A 17,441-nucleotide genomic window follows, 5' to 3' on the forward strand; every position below is an offset into this window, starting at 1 on the left:
TACTGTGGTATGTTTATTTTTGTGTGTATTAATGAATAAACATGTAATCAAGGACCCCTCTCTGGGTGTGTACTGTTAAGGGGAGCTTTGTGTTTCATTACTGAGATCTCAGTCACCTCCATGGAGCTTGACACACACAGCCTTTGTTGCCAACTACCTTCTTGCCACCCCAAAATACTGACAGCAGGTAAAAATCCAATGGAACAAATTTTGAGGTAAGTGTAGAATTTTTATTAATCTCACACAATGAAAATGAAGAGGAAAAGAAAGATGAGTGAATGAATCATCTCTTTTTATAGTTTAAGATGAACTATGCCTTTTCCTGATTATTATTTTCCAGTTTACCCCGTAGCACTATGGCAATCAGTAGCTTTAAGAAGGTTCTAATGGCCTGTTCTCTCCTCAGGAGTGTCATATAGATCTGTCTCATGAATGCAAGATACCCCAGTATGTGAAAAATTGTACAAAAGCCCTCAATGAAAATGAACATTTTCACGGCACCTCTTTAGACAGCATGCTCTAGTATATGGAGACTGCCTTGGAAGAGTCAAGTAGAACTCGGTACAAGAAGTTGCCTTTCATTCCCTGAGCCTTGAAACTCTTTATGTAATGAAGTATAGCTGCCTGTGTGCACAAGTCAGCTCCTGGACTCTGGGACATGTAAGGAAATATTTGATGGAGCCTAGCCAAGGCCCAGCCTTGGCCAAGGTCAAGGCAACTCAAGTAAGTTCAGGAAATCTTCAAAGTCAGCTATGGAAAGTCAGACATTCCCTCTTTCCTTTTCTCCCTCCTTCTCTTCCTCAATCAATTATAATGTTTAAATATCCCATAATTATAATGATGATGATGATGCCATGATAGCATTTACATAGTGCCTTAAGGTTTCCAAAGCATGTGACATGTTAACTCATTTGATCCTCACAACCACCCTAGGAAGCAGGTTTTTAATTTTCCTTTTATTTTCTTCATTTTACAGATGAAGAAACTGAGGCATAGAATGTTTAAGTGCCTTGCTCATTGTCACACAGCTAACAAGGGATCTGAAATAGGATTCTGACTTAAGTTTTCTTGACTCCAATTCCTATGTTCTATCCAGATAACAGATCAGGGCCTGTCTGTCTGTGTTCGTCCTTCATTTTCAAAGAAGACCATGACATCAGGGAAATGATGACATGACTTCTCCATGACTTTGTTTTGAGAGAGGGAGGGATGTGCAAGGTCACCAGCTTCACTTCCCCTCCTGGGTCATCTGGATCCACTGACCAGTTATTCATCAGGATGAGTGGAGAAGGCTCAGGATGCACTGGGAGACCTTGGCCTATTCAGGTTCTCACTTAGAGTAAGGTAATGCCCATTCAGTGAATAAGACTTTAAGGAGTAAACAGAGAATGTCCCCTGTAATGAGCAAAAGAAAAAAATAAGGAAATCCAGATGGGAGGGAAAGAGCAACAGTTATTATTGATAAACACTCTGAAGCCATCAAGTGGAGTTTGGGCAGGCACCTATTGTGCAATGTATGGACTTCAGAGTGCAATGGGCTTAAGGTTTTGGGAAAGACAAGAAAGAAAGGAAGGAAAGAAGGATGGAGGGAGAGAAGGAAGCAAGGAATCTGTCCCGTAAACCCCAAATTAACTGGGCGTCCTCTGGCCATCCAAATTTACCTTCCTTTGGAGAGGAGAAGGAAGAGGGTAGGGGGAAGACTGAAGGAAGCAGATGAGATGAGTTACCCAGCTGGCTGGGTCCCCATTCAGGCAGCTCCATCTACTCATAAGTCTGTGTTCATCCTTTGTTTTCAAAGAAAACCATAACATCAAGTACAAGTCATGTGAACAGATCAGGGTAATAAAGGTAACAGACAAAATTTTATCTTTCTATCTATACCATCCAGGAAGCAAGAGAAACCGGTTAAACACCTATGATACATATTAAAGCTGACTTTTCTTGTATAAAAATGGAATACTGGGGGCTGCCCTTTGTGCTGCTATCCTCATAAGCTGATCAAAGACCACAGAGGGCTCAAACTGCCATATGGCTGTAAATCCATCATCTCTCCTCTGTGCTCCTTTCTTTCCACCAGCACAGCCAACAGCTTGGTAGAAGCCCTCATCACCTCATTCCAGGACTATTGCAACAGGTTTTTGATTCTCCCTTCCTCAAGTCTCTCCCCTCTCTTATCCTTCTTCCACTCAAATGCCCAAGTGATTCTCTTAAACTGAGAGCTGACCTTATCTTACTATGTTACTACCCTCCTCAAGAAACTTTAGTGATTACTATTAACTTCAGAATCAAATGTAAAATGCTTTGTTTGTTAATTAACATCCTTCACAATCTGGTTCTTTACTACCTTTTAAATATTCTTTTACTTTACTCCCCTCTATATATTCTGTAGTGCAGCTAGGTGGTACAATGGATAGAGCACCAAGTCTGGAGTCAGGAAGACCTGAGTTCAAATTTGAATGACACTTCCTAGCTGTGTGACCCCGGGCAAGTCACTTAACCCTGTTTGCCTCAGTTTCTTCATCTGTAAAACATCAAACCACTTCAGTATCTTTGCTAATGGGGTCACAAAGGGTCAGACACAACTAAAACAGTTAAACAACAACAAACTCTGTAACAAACTACATTAGCCTACTTTCTATTCCTTACGACTCATCTCCTAATTCCATGTTGCTACTGGTTGTCCTCCACACCTGGAATGTTCTCCTTCCTCATCTCCTAATACTTCCCTGACCTCTTTCAAGAATAAGAGTAGGGGATAACCCTTTGATAAACTATATTGAATTGCTTCCCTGCTCAATGGGGAGTGCAGGTGAGGAAGGGGAAGACAGAAAATTTGGAACTCAAAGTTTTAAAAATGAATGTTAAAATTGTTTTTACATGTAACTGGGGAAAAATAAAATACCAAATAAAAATTAATTGATTAAAATAAAATTTCTTCCAGCTTCATAAAAAAAAAAAAAAGGGCAGAGACCATCACTGGCCCTGCAACCAGGAGGACCTGAGTTCAAATCTGGTCTCAGATAGTTACTAGCTGTGTGACCCTGGGTAAGTCACTAAACGCTAACAGTCTCAAACCCCCCCCCAAAAAAAAACCCAAAAAACAAGAGCAAATCTCATCTTCTAAAAGAGACCTTTTCCCATCTCCTCCTCATACTATTTAACCTCCCCCCAAGTCTTCCCTCTGCATGTGCATAATTATTTGCATGTTGCTCTTATATTAGAATGTAAGCTCCTTGAGGGCAAGGGTTGTATTTTTGCCTGTCTTCATCTCCCAAGCATAGTACCTGACACATAGTAAATAGTAGATGTTTATTGACCAACATTACAAATATTCTCCAATGAATCTTATTAGGACAGACAAGCTTTATGTGAGGAATATTTCTCTCTCTCCCATGGCTGCTAGCTTACCACACACTTGCTTATTTAACGAGCATTTGCTGCTATATGGAAGGAAAAATCAGGAGAGCTGATTAACTGTTGTTTTCTTTCAAAGTTCCATAAATACAAACTAAAACTAGTTTGTTTCATAGGGAAAATGCTGGGTATTCCTATTATAGATAAGAGGTAGTCACTGGAAACCTTTGTATAAGAATATGATTTGATTAAAGTGGTATTGTAGAAAAAAACAAATCAGGAAGTTGTGTGTAGAAGAGACCTAGACCAGGGCTTCTTAAACTTTTCCCACTAGTAACCCCTTTTCGCCTTTTGGCAGCCTTTGTTGGTGTTGTCTGGCAATATAATATGGGCAAGTACTGCCACAAAGACCTTGTATTGATAACAAATTTGATTTTTAATTAATTTTTGGTTGCTACACATTCAGAAACCTTACACTCTTGTCAAATTTTTCATGACCCCATATGGGGTCAAGACCCACAGTTTAAGAAGCACTCACCTAGACAAGGAAAGTTGGAGGCAAGGAATCTAAATATCTTTTTTTTTCAATTGGCCCAATTGGTTCAATTAAAACAGACAAGATTTCTAGCTAATTGTGAAGTTGATTTACCTGAAATATCAGCAACTTTCCAAGCCTCTTCTTAGGAATTTAAAACTCAGTGGTTAAATTCTATTTTCTCTAAAAGACTAATTTATATGGCAATTGTAATGCATATTTTATATGCTAGAGACATGGTTTTAACTTTTTAAATGTTATTGATAATCTTTCCTAAGCATTCCAAAGTATTCATGTTTCAAATGTTATTGGGCCCCCAAAGTTTTATTATTTCATACAGTATGAGGAATTAGGTAGACATTTCTTCAAAATATCATGTAGAACATATTTCAGTTTATAAAACCTGTTCATGAAGGTTCACTGACTACTTAGAAATATAAGATCATAGAATCAGAGCTGAGACATTCCTATGTCCAGTACACTTATTGAAAATAAAAAAAAATCTGCTTTCCAGTGATGCTGTATGATGGTGGGTCACAGAATACCAGTTTCTAAGGAATTTAAAATTGTGAGTCACATGAAGACACAATGCAATGATCACAATGATGAGGTACAAGGTGAGTTTAAATGGTTTGCAATATTATATCATTCAATATTTATACAAAAGAAAAGGCACAAAATATGTCATGAGAAATAGGTATGAACAGAAAAAGTAGGCCAGTTATATTGTGACTATGAGGAAAAGCATTGGACAGCTTATATGCTAAATTGGTTGCCATTCAACTGGCATAATACAGTGGAAAAAGCATTGGATTTGTAGTGAGAGGACTAGGCTCAAGTCCCCACTCTTCAATTTGCTACTTGTGCCACTTGGGGAAAGTTGATTAATCTTTCTGTTTTTCCTAATTTGTAAAATAAGGAGGCTGGGCCAGATGACCTAGATTACCTCCAACACCTGTTCTAGTTTTTAATCTATGGACTGATATTCCCAAAGACCTAAAGGACGACCTCCATCACATCGGGTGAGCTATGTGTGAAGGACTGATGGAAGATGATAGAGAAGTATCATGTGAATTGATAAAGCACAGATAGGCTACAACCTGCATTATTGGATGAAGTAGATGAGATCACAGATCCATCAAAGTAGCATTGAAATACTATGCTAAATAGGTCAACCTATAATAGACCAAACGGGCAGTTAGTGGTGCTGGTGCAGTGGATAGAGCATTGGACTTGGAAGTCAGGAAGATTCATTATCACAAATTCAAATCCGATCTCAGACACTTAGTAGCTGTGTAACCCTGGGAAGTCACTTAACTCTCTGCTTCAGTTCCCTCATCTATAAAATGAGCTGGAGAAGAAAATGGCAAACTGCTGCAGTATCTTTGCCAAGAAGACCACAAATCGGCCACAAAGAGTCAGATATGACTGAAAAAAGTCAACAAACATAACAGATCAAGCTCAAGCAAATGAGATTTAAAAGAAGTCCAAGTCAACTCCTATTTCTTTTCCTTATGACTATTTTTTGACATTTTCTACTCCCATTTATTTCTATATCTCCGGCTGCTTCAATTTATTATAGCTTCCAAATAATCTGTGACTGAACTAAAGCTTTTTTTTTTTTTAAGACCTGTGATTTCATCTGCGGAAAACTGTAGCCACATAACACTCTAAACAACACAACTGCAATGCATAGTCTTTAACAACAACACAAAGTTGCCTGGGGCCCTGAGACATTACGTAACGTGCTCTGGTCACAGAGCTCCATGTGTCAGTAGCAGGACTTAAGCCAGGTCTTTCTCACTCCAAGGCAGGCTCTCTGTTCATTATGTCATGCTGCATACATTAGTCTTGATTTAAAAATCTGAATTAATTTTCATTTAACTGGGAAATGATATTCTCTCCATTCTTCCTTTTTATATGCATGATATTAAGTCTTGATTTTATTTTGCATATGTGGAGCAAGAAAAACAATATAAAACGCTATAATCTAATGTCGATTAGCAGGATCACTAAATGTCTCTTGGTCTCAGTTTCCTTATGTCTGAAACAAAGGAACTGATAGATGAGCTCTGAAGTTCCCTTTATCTTTAAAAATTCTATGAGTCTATGATATATACCATAGACTCAAATATTAACCATTCAATTAAATATAAGTTTAGTAAGTATCTATTACTTTCAATTCACTTTGTCAGGCACTAAGATACAATGATTTGAAAAAAATAGAGCCTTCCTTCAAAGAGTTTACATTCTACTGGGAGATATGACAGATAAAACAAATAAGAAAAAACAAGCTAATTCAATAAAGGAGAAAATACTATAAACTAGAGAACTCAGGAAAGACTTCAACTTAGGAAGTGGCACTTGGGGTAAACTCAGTTGGGATGAAGGAAGCTGAGGATTCTAAGAGGCAGGGGTGAGAAGGCATTAATGACAAGGCCAGCCTATGCAGAGACACATCTTGGGGTAGAATTCCAAGACCTGAAATCAACTGGTAGGTTGGTTTGGCTGGAATGTAGAACGTGTGCTGGAAGGAATATAAAAACAAGTCCGAAATTGCAGGCTGAAGCCATATTGTGAAGAACTTGACATGCCAGGTCAAGTATTCCAGCCCAGCCCCAAAAGTCATCATCTCAAGAAAGCAATCCCCATGGGAATGAAACCTGACAACTGCTGTGGGTGCTGGAGCCCCAATCTCTCAGCAACCACAGCTACTGAAGCTCCAGAAAAGAAAGTTCTCACAACCAGTCTTGGCATCCTCAAATGGCTCACCATCAGAAATGCATATGATTTTATAAGTAGAAATGACACTAAGGAAAATGCATTGCCATCTGCTTTGCCATTGAACCCCATAGACCATGAAACCTGTGCATCTGACCTAGTGCTGAAACCCATTTTATGTGTTTTCTATCCTGATTAAAATTCAAACTCTTTGAGAACAAGAACTGTCTGGCTTTTCTATTTGTATCCCTGGCACTTTAGACATGATAAGAACTTGATAAATTCTTTTTCTTTCCTTCCTTCCTTCACTTTGGGAGGAATAGGGATCCACTGAAAATCATTGAGCAGGTGTATTAGTGTTAGCTATCTATCATAAGGCACTCCATTATGCCTGGTTTATCCTTAAGGTATATAAGGATGTTTGTTATTTAGGACTTCTAAAATCCAAAATGTCATTCTTTCTTTTAATGAATTCTTCACACTGTTTAATAGGAATGTAGAATCCTATTTTTGGAGGTAACCTCTTAATTCCTTGGACTATATAGAGCAGATTTCTGCTTCCTGAGGACATCCTGATACTATGCTTACCATCCTCATTAGCTTATTCTTGCCCTCAAACCCCAGGGAGCTGGAAAGCTGAAATACCTTCGACATGTGGCAGACAGCCTGTTCTATATAAAAAGAAGAAATCCGGTGAGCCATCTTTGATGTTGGGCTCCCACTTGGAGTGTCACTACATTTTTGCTGGAAGAACCCCTGTCACGAGCCATTTGGGGAGCTGCCACCACTCCCTTTCCTCAGTGGCTGCTGTGAGATTACAGGACAGATACCTAGATGAGAGCCAACTCAGAATACAGACCTGAGCAATGTGGCATGTCCTCTGCAGCCCTCCTGGGTTAGCAATGCACTCATCTGGGTGTAGGGACTATCTGTCAGTAAACCTCATTAAGATACTCAGCTCTGTATATGTCAAATCAAGTCAAGTCAACAACCATTTATTAAGGTCTACTTTAAGTTGGGCACTATACTAAATGCTGAGGACAGAAAACAATAGGCAAAAACCAGTGCTTACTCTCGAGGAGCTCACAGTCTAACAGGGGAGACAATACATAGACAATCAGTTACAAGCATGATGTATACAACACAAATGAGAAAATCTCAGAGGGAAGGCACTGATTAAAGAGGACCTGGAAAGGCTTCTTGCAGCTGAGACCTGAAGGAAACCAAGAAGTGGAGACAAGGACGAGAGAGCTTCTGGGCATGGGGGAATGTTCTCAAATCTTATTCTCCACTAGGCTTAGTGATAGCCTGGTGTTTAGCTGGTATCCTCTGGGTCAAGTGAGTTAAATCCTGGACATGTGGTGAATGCTTGGAGGCTTACAAAGAAGGGGCAGACTTTGACTCCTATATTGAGGGAAACATGGCCGTGGCCCTGACTTTAGGCAGTTTAAAGGAATAATAAATCTATAAAAGTTGGAGGATGAACTAAATGGCTTCTGAAATTCCTTCCAGTCTTAGCCTTTGATACTATGATCCTGTGACCTATCTTTTGGAGGTTTTAGTATGTCATTTCCTTTACCCTAGGCTATCATTCTAATTGGGAAAAACATTTATTGTCTACTCCTCTCAAAAAAACAGAAGCAAAGAAATAAACCACAAAAAAGCCACCTCTTCTGTATAGCTTCACAGGTTTCTTGCCCTAGACTCTGATCTTAGACAGTCTCTCACCTTTGACCTGTTAATAAAGCAGAGAATGAGCTATGAACCAGGATTTCAGACTTATATTTGTCACTAATTATGTGACTCTAAAAACACCATTTTGTATCTCTGGTCCAGTTTTCTCATTTGTAAAATGAAGTTACTGAACCAAGTTATTTATTATAATTATTATAAAATGAGGTTATCTGAATAATCCCCCAAATTTTGCAAGCTCTAATAATCTATTCTAAGTAAATATCTTATCCAGATTGTAATAGCTAGCCATATCCTTATGAAGTTAGTTTTTCTACCCTAGTTCTGTAAACTAGCATCTGGGCCTCCACTTTTCGGGAAAATACAGGTTCCCAAGATGATAAGAGGTGTTTTTCCCTGACCTCAGTGTCCCCTTGCTGCCCTTCTCCAAGATCTCCTCCTACACAGCTTCAATTCTTATTCTAAAACTGTTCATCTTTTGGCATTTCCCTGATTGGCAAAACTAAAATGATAATCACAGTCAGGGCCAACGAACAATGAGCATTTGTCCCTGCCTTTTCCAACTATCTCTTTTTTTTATTTTTCAGATCATTGAATCACTCTCTACATACTCTTTCCCTAAGGCAATGTTGCACCAGAATCTAGATTTGTGTTTAGTTTACTTGTTTAAACACATAGCGAATAAAACAACAATCTTTCCTTTCCCTCCCTACACCTAGTTAAGGCAAAGCCTGAAATAGCAACTTAGAAAAAAAAATACCTAGCTAAAGCAATTCATCAGATTTTTAATAAAGAAAGACAGTCATCCAAAGATGGTAATCCTTTTCATAAACTGTCTATCTGCATGTTATTGGGGGATGGGGAATGATGGGTGGGGCAGGTGATAAAAAGATTCAGAGGCAAGCAGAGGAAGAGGAGAGAGAAAAAGAGCAAAGGGGTAGCCAAAGACAAAGAGACAGGGAGTGGGGAGACAGGGGAAAAGACATGGGGAAAAAGAGATGAGGAGATGGGGAAGAGAGAGAAAGGGAGAGAGGGAGAGAGAGAGAGACAGAGACAGAGAGAAAAAGAGAGAGAGACACAGACAGAGAGAGAGGGAGCGGGGAGACAGGGGAAAAGACATGGGGAAAAAGAGATGAGGAGATGGGGAAGAGAGAGAAAGGGAGAGAGGGAGAGAGAGAGAGAGACAGAGAGACAGAGAGAAAAAGAGAGAGAGACACAGACAGAGAGAGAGGGAGCGGGGAGACAGGGAAAAAGACATGGGGAAAAAGAGATGAGGAGATGTGGAAGAGAAAGAGAGAGAGAGACAGAGACAGAGACAGAGACAGAGACAGAGAAAAAGAGAGAGAGACACAGACAGAGAGAGAGGGAGCGGGGAGACAGGGAAAAAGACATGGGGAAAAAGAGATGAGGAGATGGGGAAGAGAAAGAGAGAGAGAGAGAGAGAGAGAGAGAGAGAGAGAGAGAGAGACAGTGACAGAGACAGAGAAAAAGAGAGAGAGACACAGACAGAGAGAGAGGGAGCGGGGAGACAGGGAAAAAGACATGGGGAAAAAGAGATGAGGAGATGGGGAAGAGAAAGAGAGAGAGAGAGAGAGAGAGAGACAGAGACAGAGACAGAGACAGAGAGACAGAGAGACAGAGACAGAGACAGAGACAGAGAGAAAAAGAGAGACAGAGACAGAGGGAGAAAGATTGAGAACTGATGAAGATACTCCACAAAGAATTTACTAATTCCTTGGAGTTAAATGAAGGAGAAAACAATCAAATAATAAAACAACACCATAAATATAAACCAAACTTAAGTTTTGTTAACAGAAGTCTTCCAAATACGTTTTGTTCTAGGCATAGTAATTAGCCCACAAGAAGGATTAAGCTGATAAATATCAACTGCCAACTAACTTAGCCAGCGACTAAATAAGAGACAATGTGTGTATATGTTCCTTAAGGATGCTTGTCTGTTCTTTTTTTTAAGTCACAAACATTTAGCAGAAAACTGGAGGCATACAAATACAGAGGAACGTCAGCAATTTCACCCTGTCTAGTCAACAAGGGAATGTTCCAGCTGACATATGCAGTCTCTGTTTGCCCTTTGCCATGTATATACTTCACCTCAAAAGCTGTCAGTGACTTGTCAGAACAGATCAGAAAATCAAAGGCTATTCCAGGGAAATTTACAAATCTGGACAGCATGGCATCAAATTTCTGGTACTGTGTGGCAAGGACCATATGAAAACAGATGTCTTCATTACTCTACAGCTTGCGTAGAAATGTCCAAATCTTACCTTTACAAAACACAAATGAGATTTTTTAAAAAATACTCATTAGGGCAAAGCACCATTTAATAATTCTAGCAAATGCTTACTATTTTGGTGGAAGAAAGAATTATAATCTTAAGAAAAACCATTTTTAAAAAGAGTGAAAAAAAAAAGTAGGTGTTCCAAGTCTGGAAATCCAAGCCCCTGGAACCACATTCTCCCACTGCCTAGACACAACAGTCTGGGAATAAGTGTGGCACTTTTAGACCCTAACATGTAACCATGACAGATTCTATTTAGCAAATCATGACTTCAGTTCATTAAATGAGTCCTGGTGGTCCAAAGAGATTTAGGTAACCTTCAAAACATGCTTAACTTAATAATGCACTGAGAAGCTCATTAATTTCCTAGACCCTTAAGTCATAGATTTAGAGTTAGAAGGAATCTTAAGAGTTTAATTCTCTCCTTTTACAGATCAGAAAACTGAGGCCCAGAAAGATGAAGCAACACTCCCAAGATTACCCAGCTTCTACATGTCTGAACCAGAATTCAAACCCTTTGACTCCAGATTCAGTCAGTAAATCAGTGCTAATGGATTAAATTATCATCTCTTTGTTGATAATTCTTAAATTTACCCATCCAGTTCTAACCTCTACTTATCCAGGCTAATCTCTGATCGCCTATTGGACATCTCAAAGCAAATGTCATCATAAAATGCAACATGTCCAAAACTTTCTCTGTCACCTTCCAAACTTCATTTTTATTATTATCATTAATTTATTTATTATTGTTAAGTAAAGCACCAACCTCCCAGGCTATGCATCATCCTCGACTCCTTATTACCTCTTACCCACTCATATCCAATCTACTGTCAGGCCTGTCAATTCTAACTTTGTAATATCTCTCAAATATGCCCACCTCCTTCCTCTGAAACATCCGCTCTCCTGGTTCAGGCCCTCATCACCTCACGCCTAGACTACTGCAGTAGCCTGCTTGGTGATCTGCATGCATCATCCACTCAGCTCTTAGTGATCTTCCTAATGCACAGGTCTGGCATGCCATTCCTCTACTTAATTAACTCCAGTGATTTCCTATCCCCTCCAAGATCAAATATAAAGCCATCTATTTGGTATTCAAAGCTCTTTCTGATCTTCCCTCCCCTTCCTCTGTAATCAGTGGCATGACTCCTTGCTGTTCCATGAACATCATCTCTTGGCCCTGAGCATATTCCATCTGGTGCTCTCCCTCCTCATCCTCACCTCTTAGCTTCAATGGCTTCTGTTAAGTTCCAGCTGAAGTCGCCCCTTCTGCAGGAAGTCTTTCCCAATCCCTCTTCATTCCAGAGTCTTCTCTTCATTGATTATTTTCCTTTACACAGCTTGTTTCTAATATTTACTTACATGTTGCCTCCCAATACATTGTGAACACTTCAAGAGTGGGAACTTTGTTTTGCCCATTTGTATCCCCAACACTTAGCACAGTATCTAGCATACAGCAAATGTTTAATATATGTTTATTGACTGATCAATTGACAGCTTCTAAATGTGTGGAAAAGGACTCCTTTGACTCCAAAGTCAGAGGTTCTTTCTTCTGTACTACACTATGAAATTTTGGTAACCATCAGAGTAGGGAAAAATCTTTAAAGACAATTACAGAAATATAGAGGACTTTTTCAGTAATTTAAGTTGTCAGTTCCTAAAGTGCCAAAGGCTGAACAAATCTGACAAGACAAATGGTAACAGAACATCAGTTCTTTAAGAGTAAGGAATACTCTACTCTTTTTATTTATATTCTCCAGTGACTAACACGGTGCTTAGCACACAGCAGACTCTTAATGAACACCTGTCTATTGACTGCTTAGAGAGCTAGGTGGTGCAGTGGAAAGAGTGCTGGGCCTAGAGTCAGAAAGACTCATCTCCTTGAGTTCAAATCTGACCTCAGATACTTACTAACTGTGTGACCTTGGGCAAATTTCTTAACCCTGTTTACTTCAGTTTCCTCATGGAAACTGGGAAAGAGAAAGGGCAAACATCTCCAGTATCTTTGCCAAGAACACCCCAAATGGGGTCACAAAGAGTCAGACATGACTGAAAGATGACTGAACAAACAAAACACTGACTGACTGAGAGCTGCGGAGTAATTGTGAACATGGGAAAATGAGATCCTTCTAATAATAATTAACACAACCTATGGCCATCCTACAAGAGCTCAAAAACAAAAAGCTCATGGCTTAACTCTCACTGTCTCAGGTCAACCTATTAAATAGGTAAAATCACAAGATTTTAGGACTGGAAGGGAAGTTGGAGGTTCATTATAGGAAAATAAATTTGCTTTACCAATGAAGAAATTGACTCTAAAGAGTCTCTGATTTGCCCAAGGTCATACAGTAGGGAAGAGGCAGAATTGGGACCAAATCCCAGGACCAACTATCAGAACAATTGTTCACTTCATCTCTACAATTCTCTTTCCTTTCCATTGCCACCAGCCCTGTTCTCTCTTGTCTTTTCTCACATTTGGGGCCTCAGGATTGTTAGGTTCCTAAGCTAACCCATAAAAGCCTATTTAACCCAAAAGATGAAGTAGTTTTCTTTAATAACATTTTCATAGATCCTAAGGATCCTGTTATACAAATGGCATTATGTTAATTGCATCAATCCCTAAGATAGTGCAAGAGATCCCTTGAAGAGATCAATAATGACATAAAGGAGTTTGTCTTGTCCGTCCACAAAGGAAAGATCAAGTGGAGGAAGAGTGTCTGTTGCCTAGATTTCAACATGCATTCAAATGGACACCCTACAAAGCTTGTCCAATAATATATGCATATCTGGACAGATCATACAGATACACAATTGGCTGGGCCTAGGGGTAAAAAGGGGAAGGAGAGTATGTTCTTTCATGGACTCCCAAAATTCCCACTTACACAAATGACAATCTTTTCCAAATAAATATTTTACCGGTGCTACTATATAGCAGTAAAATGTGTAAAGAACTAAAGATGAGTATAGTGGGTGTGAGCACCGGGTGTGAGCACACACTGTGGGTGTGTGTATAACCAAAGAAGAATGCTCTAGAGAAACGGGAGTAAAGGATGTTATTAAGGGACCTTATGACAGGAAGGGAAGAGGCAAAAGTGAGGAATGGACAGATGTACCATACTCCATGATGATCTTACAATGTCAAGAGAAACTGAGAACAAACTGTGAAACGAATTAAAAAAAAATCCCCAACTAATGAAACCACAGATGCATTTGAGTGTTTGATTTTTGAGTATAGACCCTAAATACCATAATGTAATAATGTTTGTAGGGAAAAATGTACCCACAGTTCCAACTTAGGATGATAGGAACATATCTCCTCTCTGTTCCCTTGGGATTCTAGAAGCTTTACACTTCATACATTTCTAATTTGCCCATTAGTGGGAAGAGGAACCCTATCCCACCCCCCATAATTTCTCATTGGTAGGTTCTAAGGCCTGCATCAGGAACTCCAAAAAATGAAAAGTGGGACAAGACAAATAAGGAGGTGAGGATCCAAGGCAGAAAAGCTGAGGTGAAAAGAGGTTTTTACACTACCACGTGCACTTGTTACAAATATTTCACACACACACACACACACACACACACACACACACACACACACACACACACACACACACACCCATGAGGAGGAGTTGGGAAGGAGGAAAATAAATACATGATCATTTTTTAAAAAAATAATTATTAAAAAAGAAAAGAAATATGGAGGTTCTGAGAAAAAGAAGAGGGGATAAAGTGTCATGGGCAGTAAGGTAAGGCCAAGGGACTTGTAGGATGGTGAAGGGTGAGACTGGCTGGATGGGACTGACTGTGATTAGAATTTTGTCTTCCCTCCCATGCTTCTCCACCCCTTAAATGTTCTGGGACATAACTTATTTATGTGAACAAGGGGGATGAGAGTGGGGAAGGCAGATCCTCTCTGTCCTTTCTCCTCCTCCTTTTTCTCTGTCTCTTTCTCTTTGTCTCTGTGTGCCTTTGTCTCTGTCTCTGTCTCTGTTTGCCTCTCTGTCTCTCTGTCTCTCTCTCTCTCTCTCTCTCTCTTTCTTTCTTTCTCCCTTCTTCCTTTTCTTTCATGGATGATTACAGAACAAGGGAGGAGTTGATAAGTCTAAACCCAGAACCAAATAGGACACCTTCCCTATTTATTAGCTATTTAGAAAAAGGTGCTACATCCTTCCCTTATGCTTGTAAATTTAAACATGATTTTTGAGATGCCAGCATTTTTAACCTACTTTATTTGTTCAAATCTGTCAGTAAAATTATATTTGGGAAATTAGAAAATAAAAGTATACATGGTAAGTAAAATGTTATGTCTCAGAGGTTGTTATCCTTCTTTAATGATAATGGGACCAAAAATTTGTAGGTCAAGGGATCTTAAAGCCCATTTAATCCAAATCCATCATTTTAAAGAAGAAGAAACTAAAGCCTATAGAGCCTAAATGAGTTGTCCAGGGTCACACAGCTAGTACATGCCAGAAGCAGGGTTTGAATCCAGGTCTATCCATTCACTATACCACATTGCCTCTAAAGGACTGAGGTTGGGCACCTTGGTCATTCAGCTACTAGGTATCTGAAGCAGGATACAAACTCAGGTCTTCCTGCCTCTGATTCCAGAGTGCTATACACTGTTCCACCTATCTGCCTATAAACTACTTATTCCACTTTCTGCCTTCTTATATTCTGTTTGCTCATTCATTTCTTCATTCATTCAACAGACATTTATGAAGCAATAACTATTTGCAGGACACTATGATAGGCCTTGGAGAAATGCAAAAAAATCAGTAAAGCATAGTCCTCTTCTTCAGAGACTTGATGATCTTGCAGGGAGTAATAAGACAAGCACGTGCATTAGAACATAGTAAATGAATGAGGGCAAAATTCCATGAGATCAAATGAGGACAGGATAATCGCACCAGTTTCCATGCACCTAAAACCATATCTCTTCTGTTAGTTTGCTATGTGTGTAGAAATGTTACAAATCTATTTATAATTCATTGTTGCCACATAATTTTTGTTGTTACTTTAAAAAAGTCCTTCTTTTCCCAATCTCATAGTTGTAACACAAGCTGGCAAAAAGTAAGTCAATGCCCATGGTTTATACAAGAAGAAAGGGAAAAGAAAACTGAGCAGATGGGAAGGGGGGATGGGTGTAGAATGAAGTGACTACTTTTTCAGAAGAAAAGGAAGTAGACCACAAAGGTAAACCAAAAACTGATCCACAAACACAGTAACAAATGGATTTTTGGTGCCCTCAGCGCAGCAGGATGTACCCAGAGCACCTTGTGGTGCAGAATGCAACTTTTGGCCTCAAAAGTCATATACAAGATTTGGGGAAGTATAAAGACCATACATGAAGCATGTCTTATATTTACCTTTGAATATCGACCCCAGAGTTCTATACAGTATAGATTTCTGTAGAACTGAATTAAATTGAGCTAAGTATTCAAACCAGACAGGGATGCACAAACAAAGGAACAGAAATCATAACCTCAAGTGGTCTGTAGAAGGATTTGCCAATACAAATGGAAACAAAGTTAAGGCATTAGAGGTATCATTTCCCCCTGTCATATCCCAAATGTATGCAAATCATTTCTTCCAGTTTCTTTTTTTAAAATAATATTTTATTTTTTCCCAATTACATGTAAAAACATTTTTAATACTTGTTTTTAAAATTTTTGATTTACAAATTCAAGTTTATTTCTCATGAGAGTAAAAATAGAGATATAAAATTCAATCCCACAATATCTGAGGAAAATGTGAGACATTTTGTTGATTGGTACGATCATTTAGGAAGAATGCTACATCGCTAAATCTTAAACTAAGTCAGCTAGGTAGCACAGTGGATAGAGTTCTGGGTCTGGAGTCAGGACGACTCATCTTCATGAGTTTCAGTGTGGTCTCAGATATTTACTAATTGTGTGACTCTAGGCAAATTACTTATTCCTGTTTGCCTCAGTTTCCTCCTCTGTAAAATGATCTGGAGAAGGAAATGGTAACACATTCCAGTACGTTTGCCAAGAAAACCCCAAATGGGGTCATGAAGGGCTGAATATAACTGAATAGCAAAAATGCTAAATTAGAAACCACCTTCAGAAAACCTGAGCAGAACACAGTACAGATCTTGTAGCTGCACTGACCTTGTAATTTACATGGAACTTTTTAAAAATGCAAGTCTAAGACAGTTTTTTAATAGAAAGAAAAATGGTACAAGTCTCAAGAGAAACTATATTCTCTCTCTCAGACAGTATATATATATATGTGTGTGTGTGTGTGTGTGTGTGTGTGTGTGTGTGTGTGTGTGTGTGTGTATACACACACACACATATTGCAGTACAGTAGAATGGGTGTGAAATCTGCTGCCAAGTGTCCTAGTGCCAAACCTTTGCTCTGCCACTTACTACCTGTGACCTTGGGTAAGTGTAACAATAAGTACCCTATCATAGACAGGGGGGCCTGCGATCACAAGTTCTTAGATCTGCATTTATAAAAGGAAAGGCAACTTTTGAGAGGTCAACAATCACTTTAATCTAGCACATGTGTCATTCACTTAGTTCAGAGGAAACAGTCAGCAACCTGAACTTCAGAGAAAATATAGAGAAATCAAAGGTCAACAGACATGCTTCCAAATGTGTGACAGAACAATGGAAAGATCCAACTGTTTGACCATAGTCATTTAAGAGGCAAGCACCAACATCTGAGTTTTCAAAGCTAGGGGACTCCTTAGTGGCTTCCCAGAGTCTCATCTGGCATATAAACCTTCTTCCAAAAACAAAGCCCCAAAGTAAAACTTCACTTCAGACTACTGACACACTTTTCAGAGCTGGAGGGCAGGACCTTCTGACCCAGTGC

At 39.2% G+C, this 17,441-nt stretch overlaps 1 protein-coding gene and 1 long non-coding RNA gene across 3 annotated transcripts in view; one reads left to right on the plus strand and one right to left on the minus strand.

Annotated features, from left to right (window-relative positions):
- CYP7B1 (cytochrome P450 family 7 subfamily B member 1) overlaps nt 1–17,441 on the minus strand; it is a 303,286-nt gene that overhangs the window by 200,596 nt on the left and 85,249 nt on the right. The window lies entirely within an intron of this gene.
- On the plus strand, nt 2,041–11,964 carry LOC140501287 (uncharacterized). The gene is made up of 3 exons (XR_011966124.1): nt 2,041–3,045; nt 4,404–4,506; nt 11,032–11,964. It is a non-coding gene; the product is annotated as an uncharacterized lncRNA (long non-coding RNA).

The sequence above is a fragment of the Notamacropus eugenii genome, chromosome 4, assembly GCF_028372415.1.
Source record: "Notamacropus eugenii isolate mMacEug1 chromosome 4, mMacEug1.pri_v2, whole genome shotgun sequence".
In the NCBI taxonomy this organism is placed as follows: Eukaryota; Metazoa; Chordata; class Mammalia; order Diprotodontia; family Macropodidae; genus Notamacropus; species Notamacropus eugenii.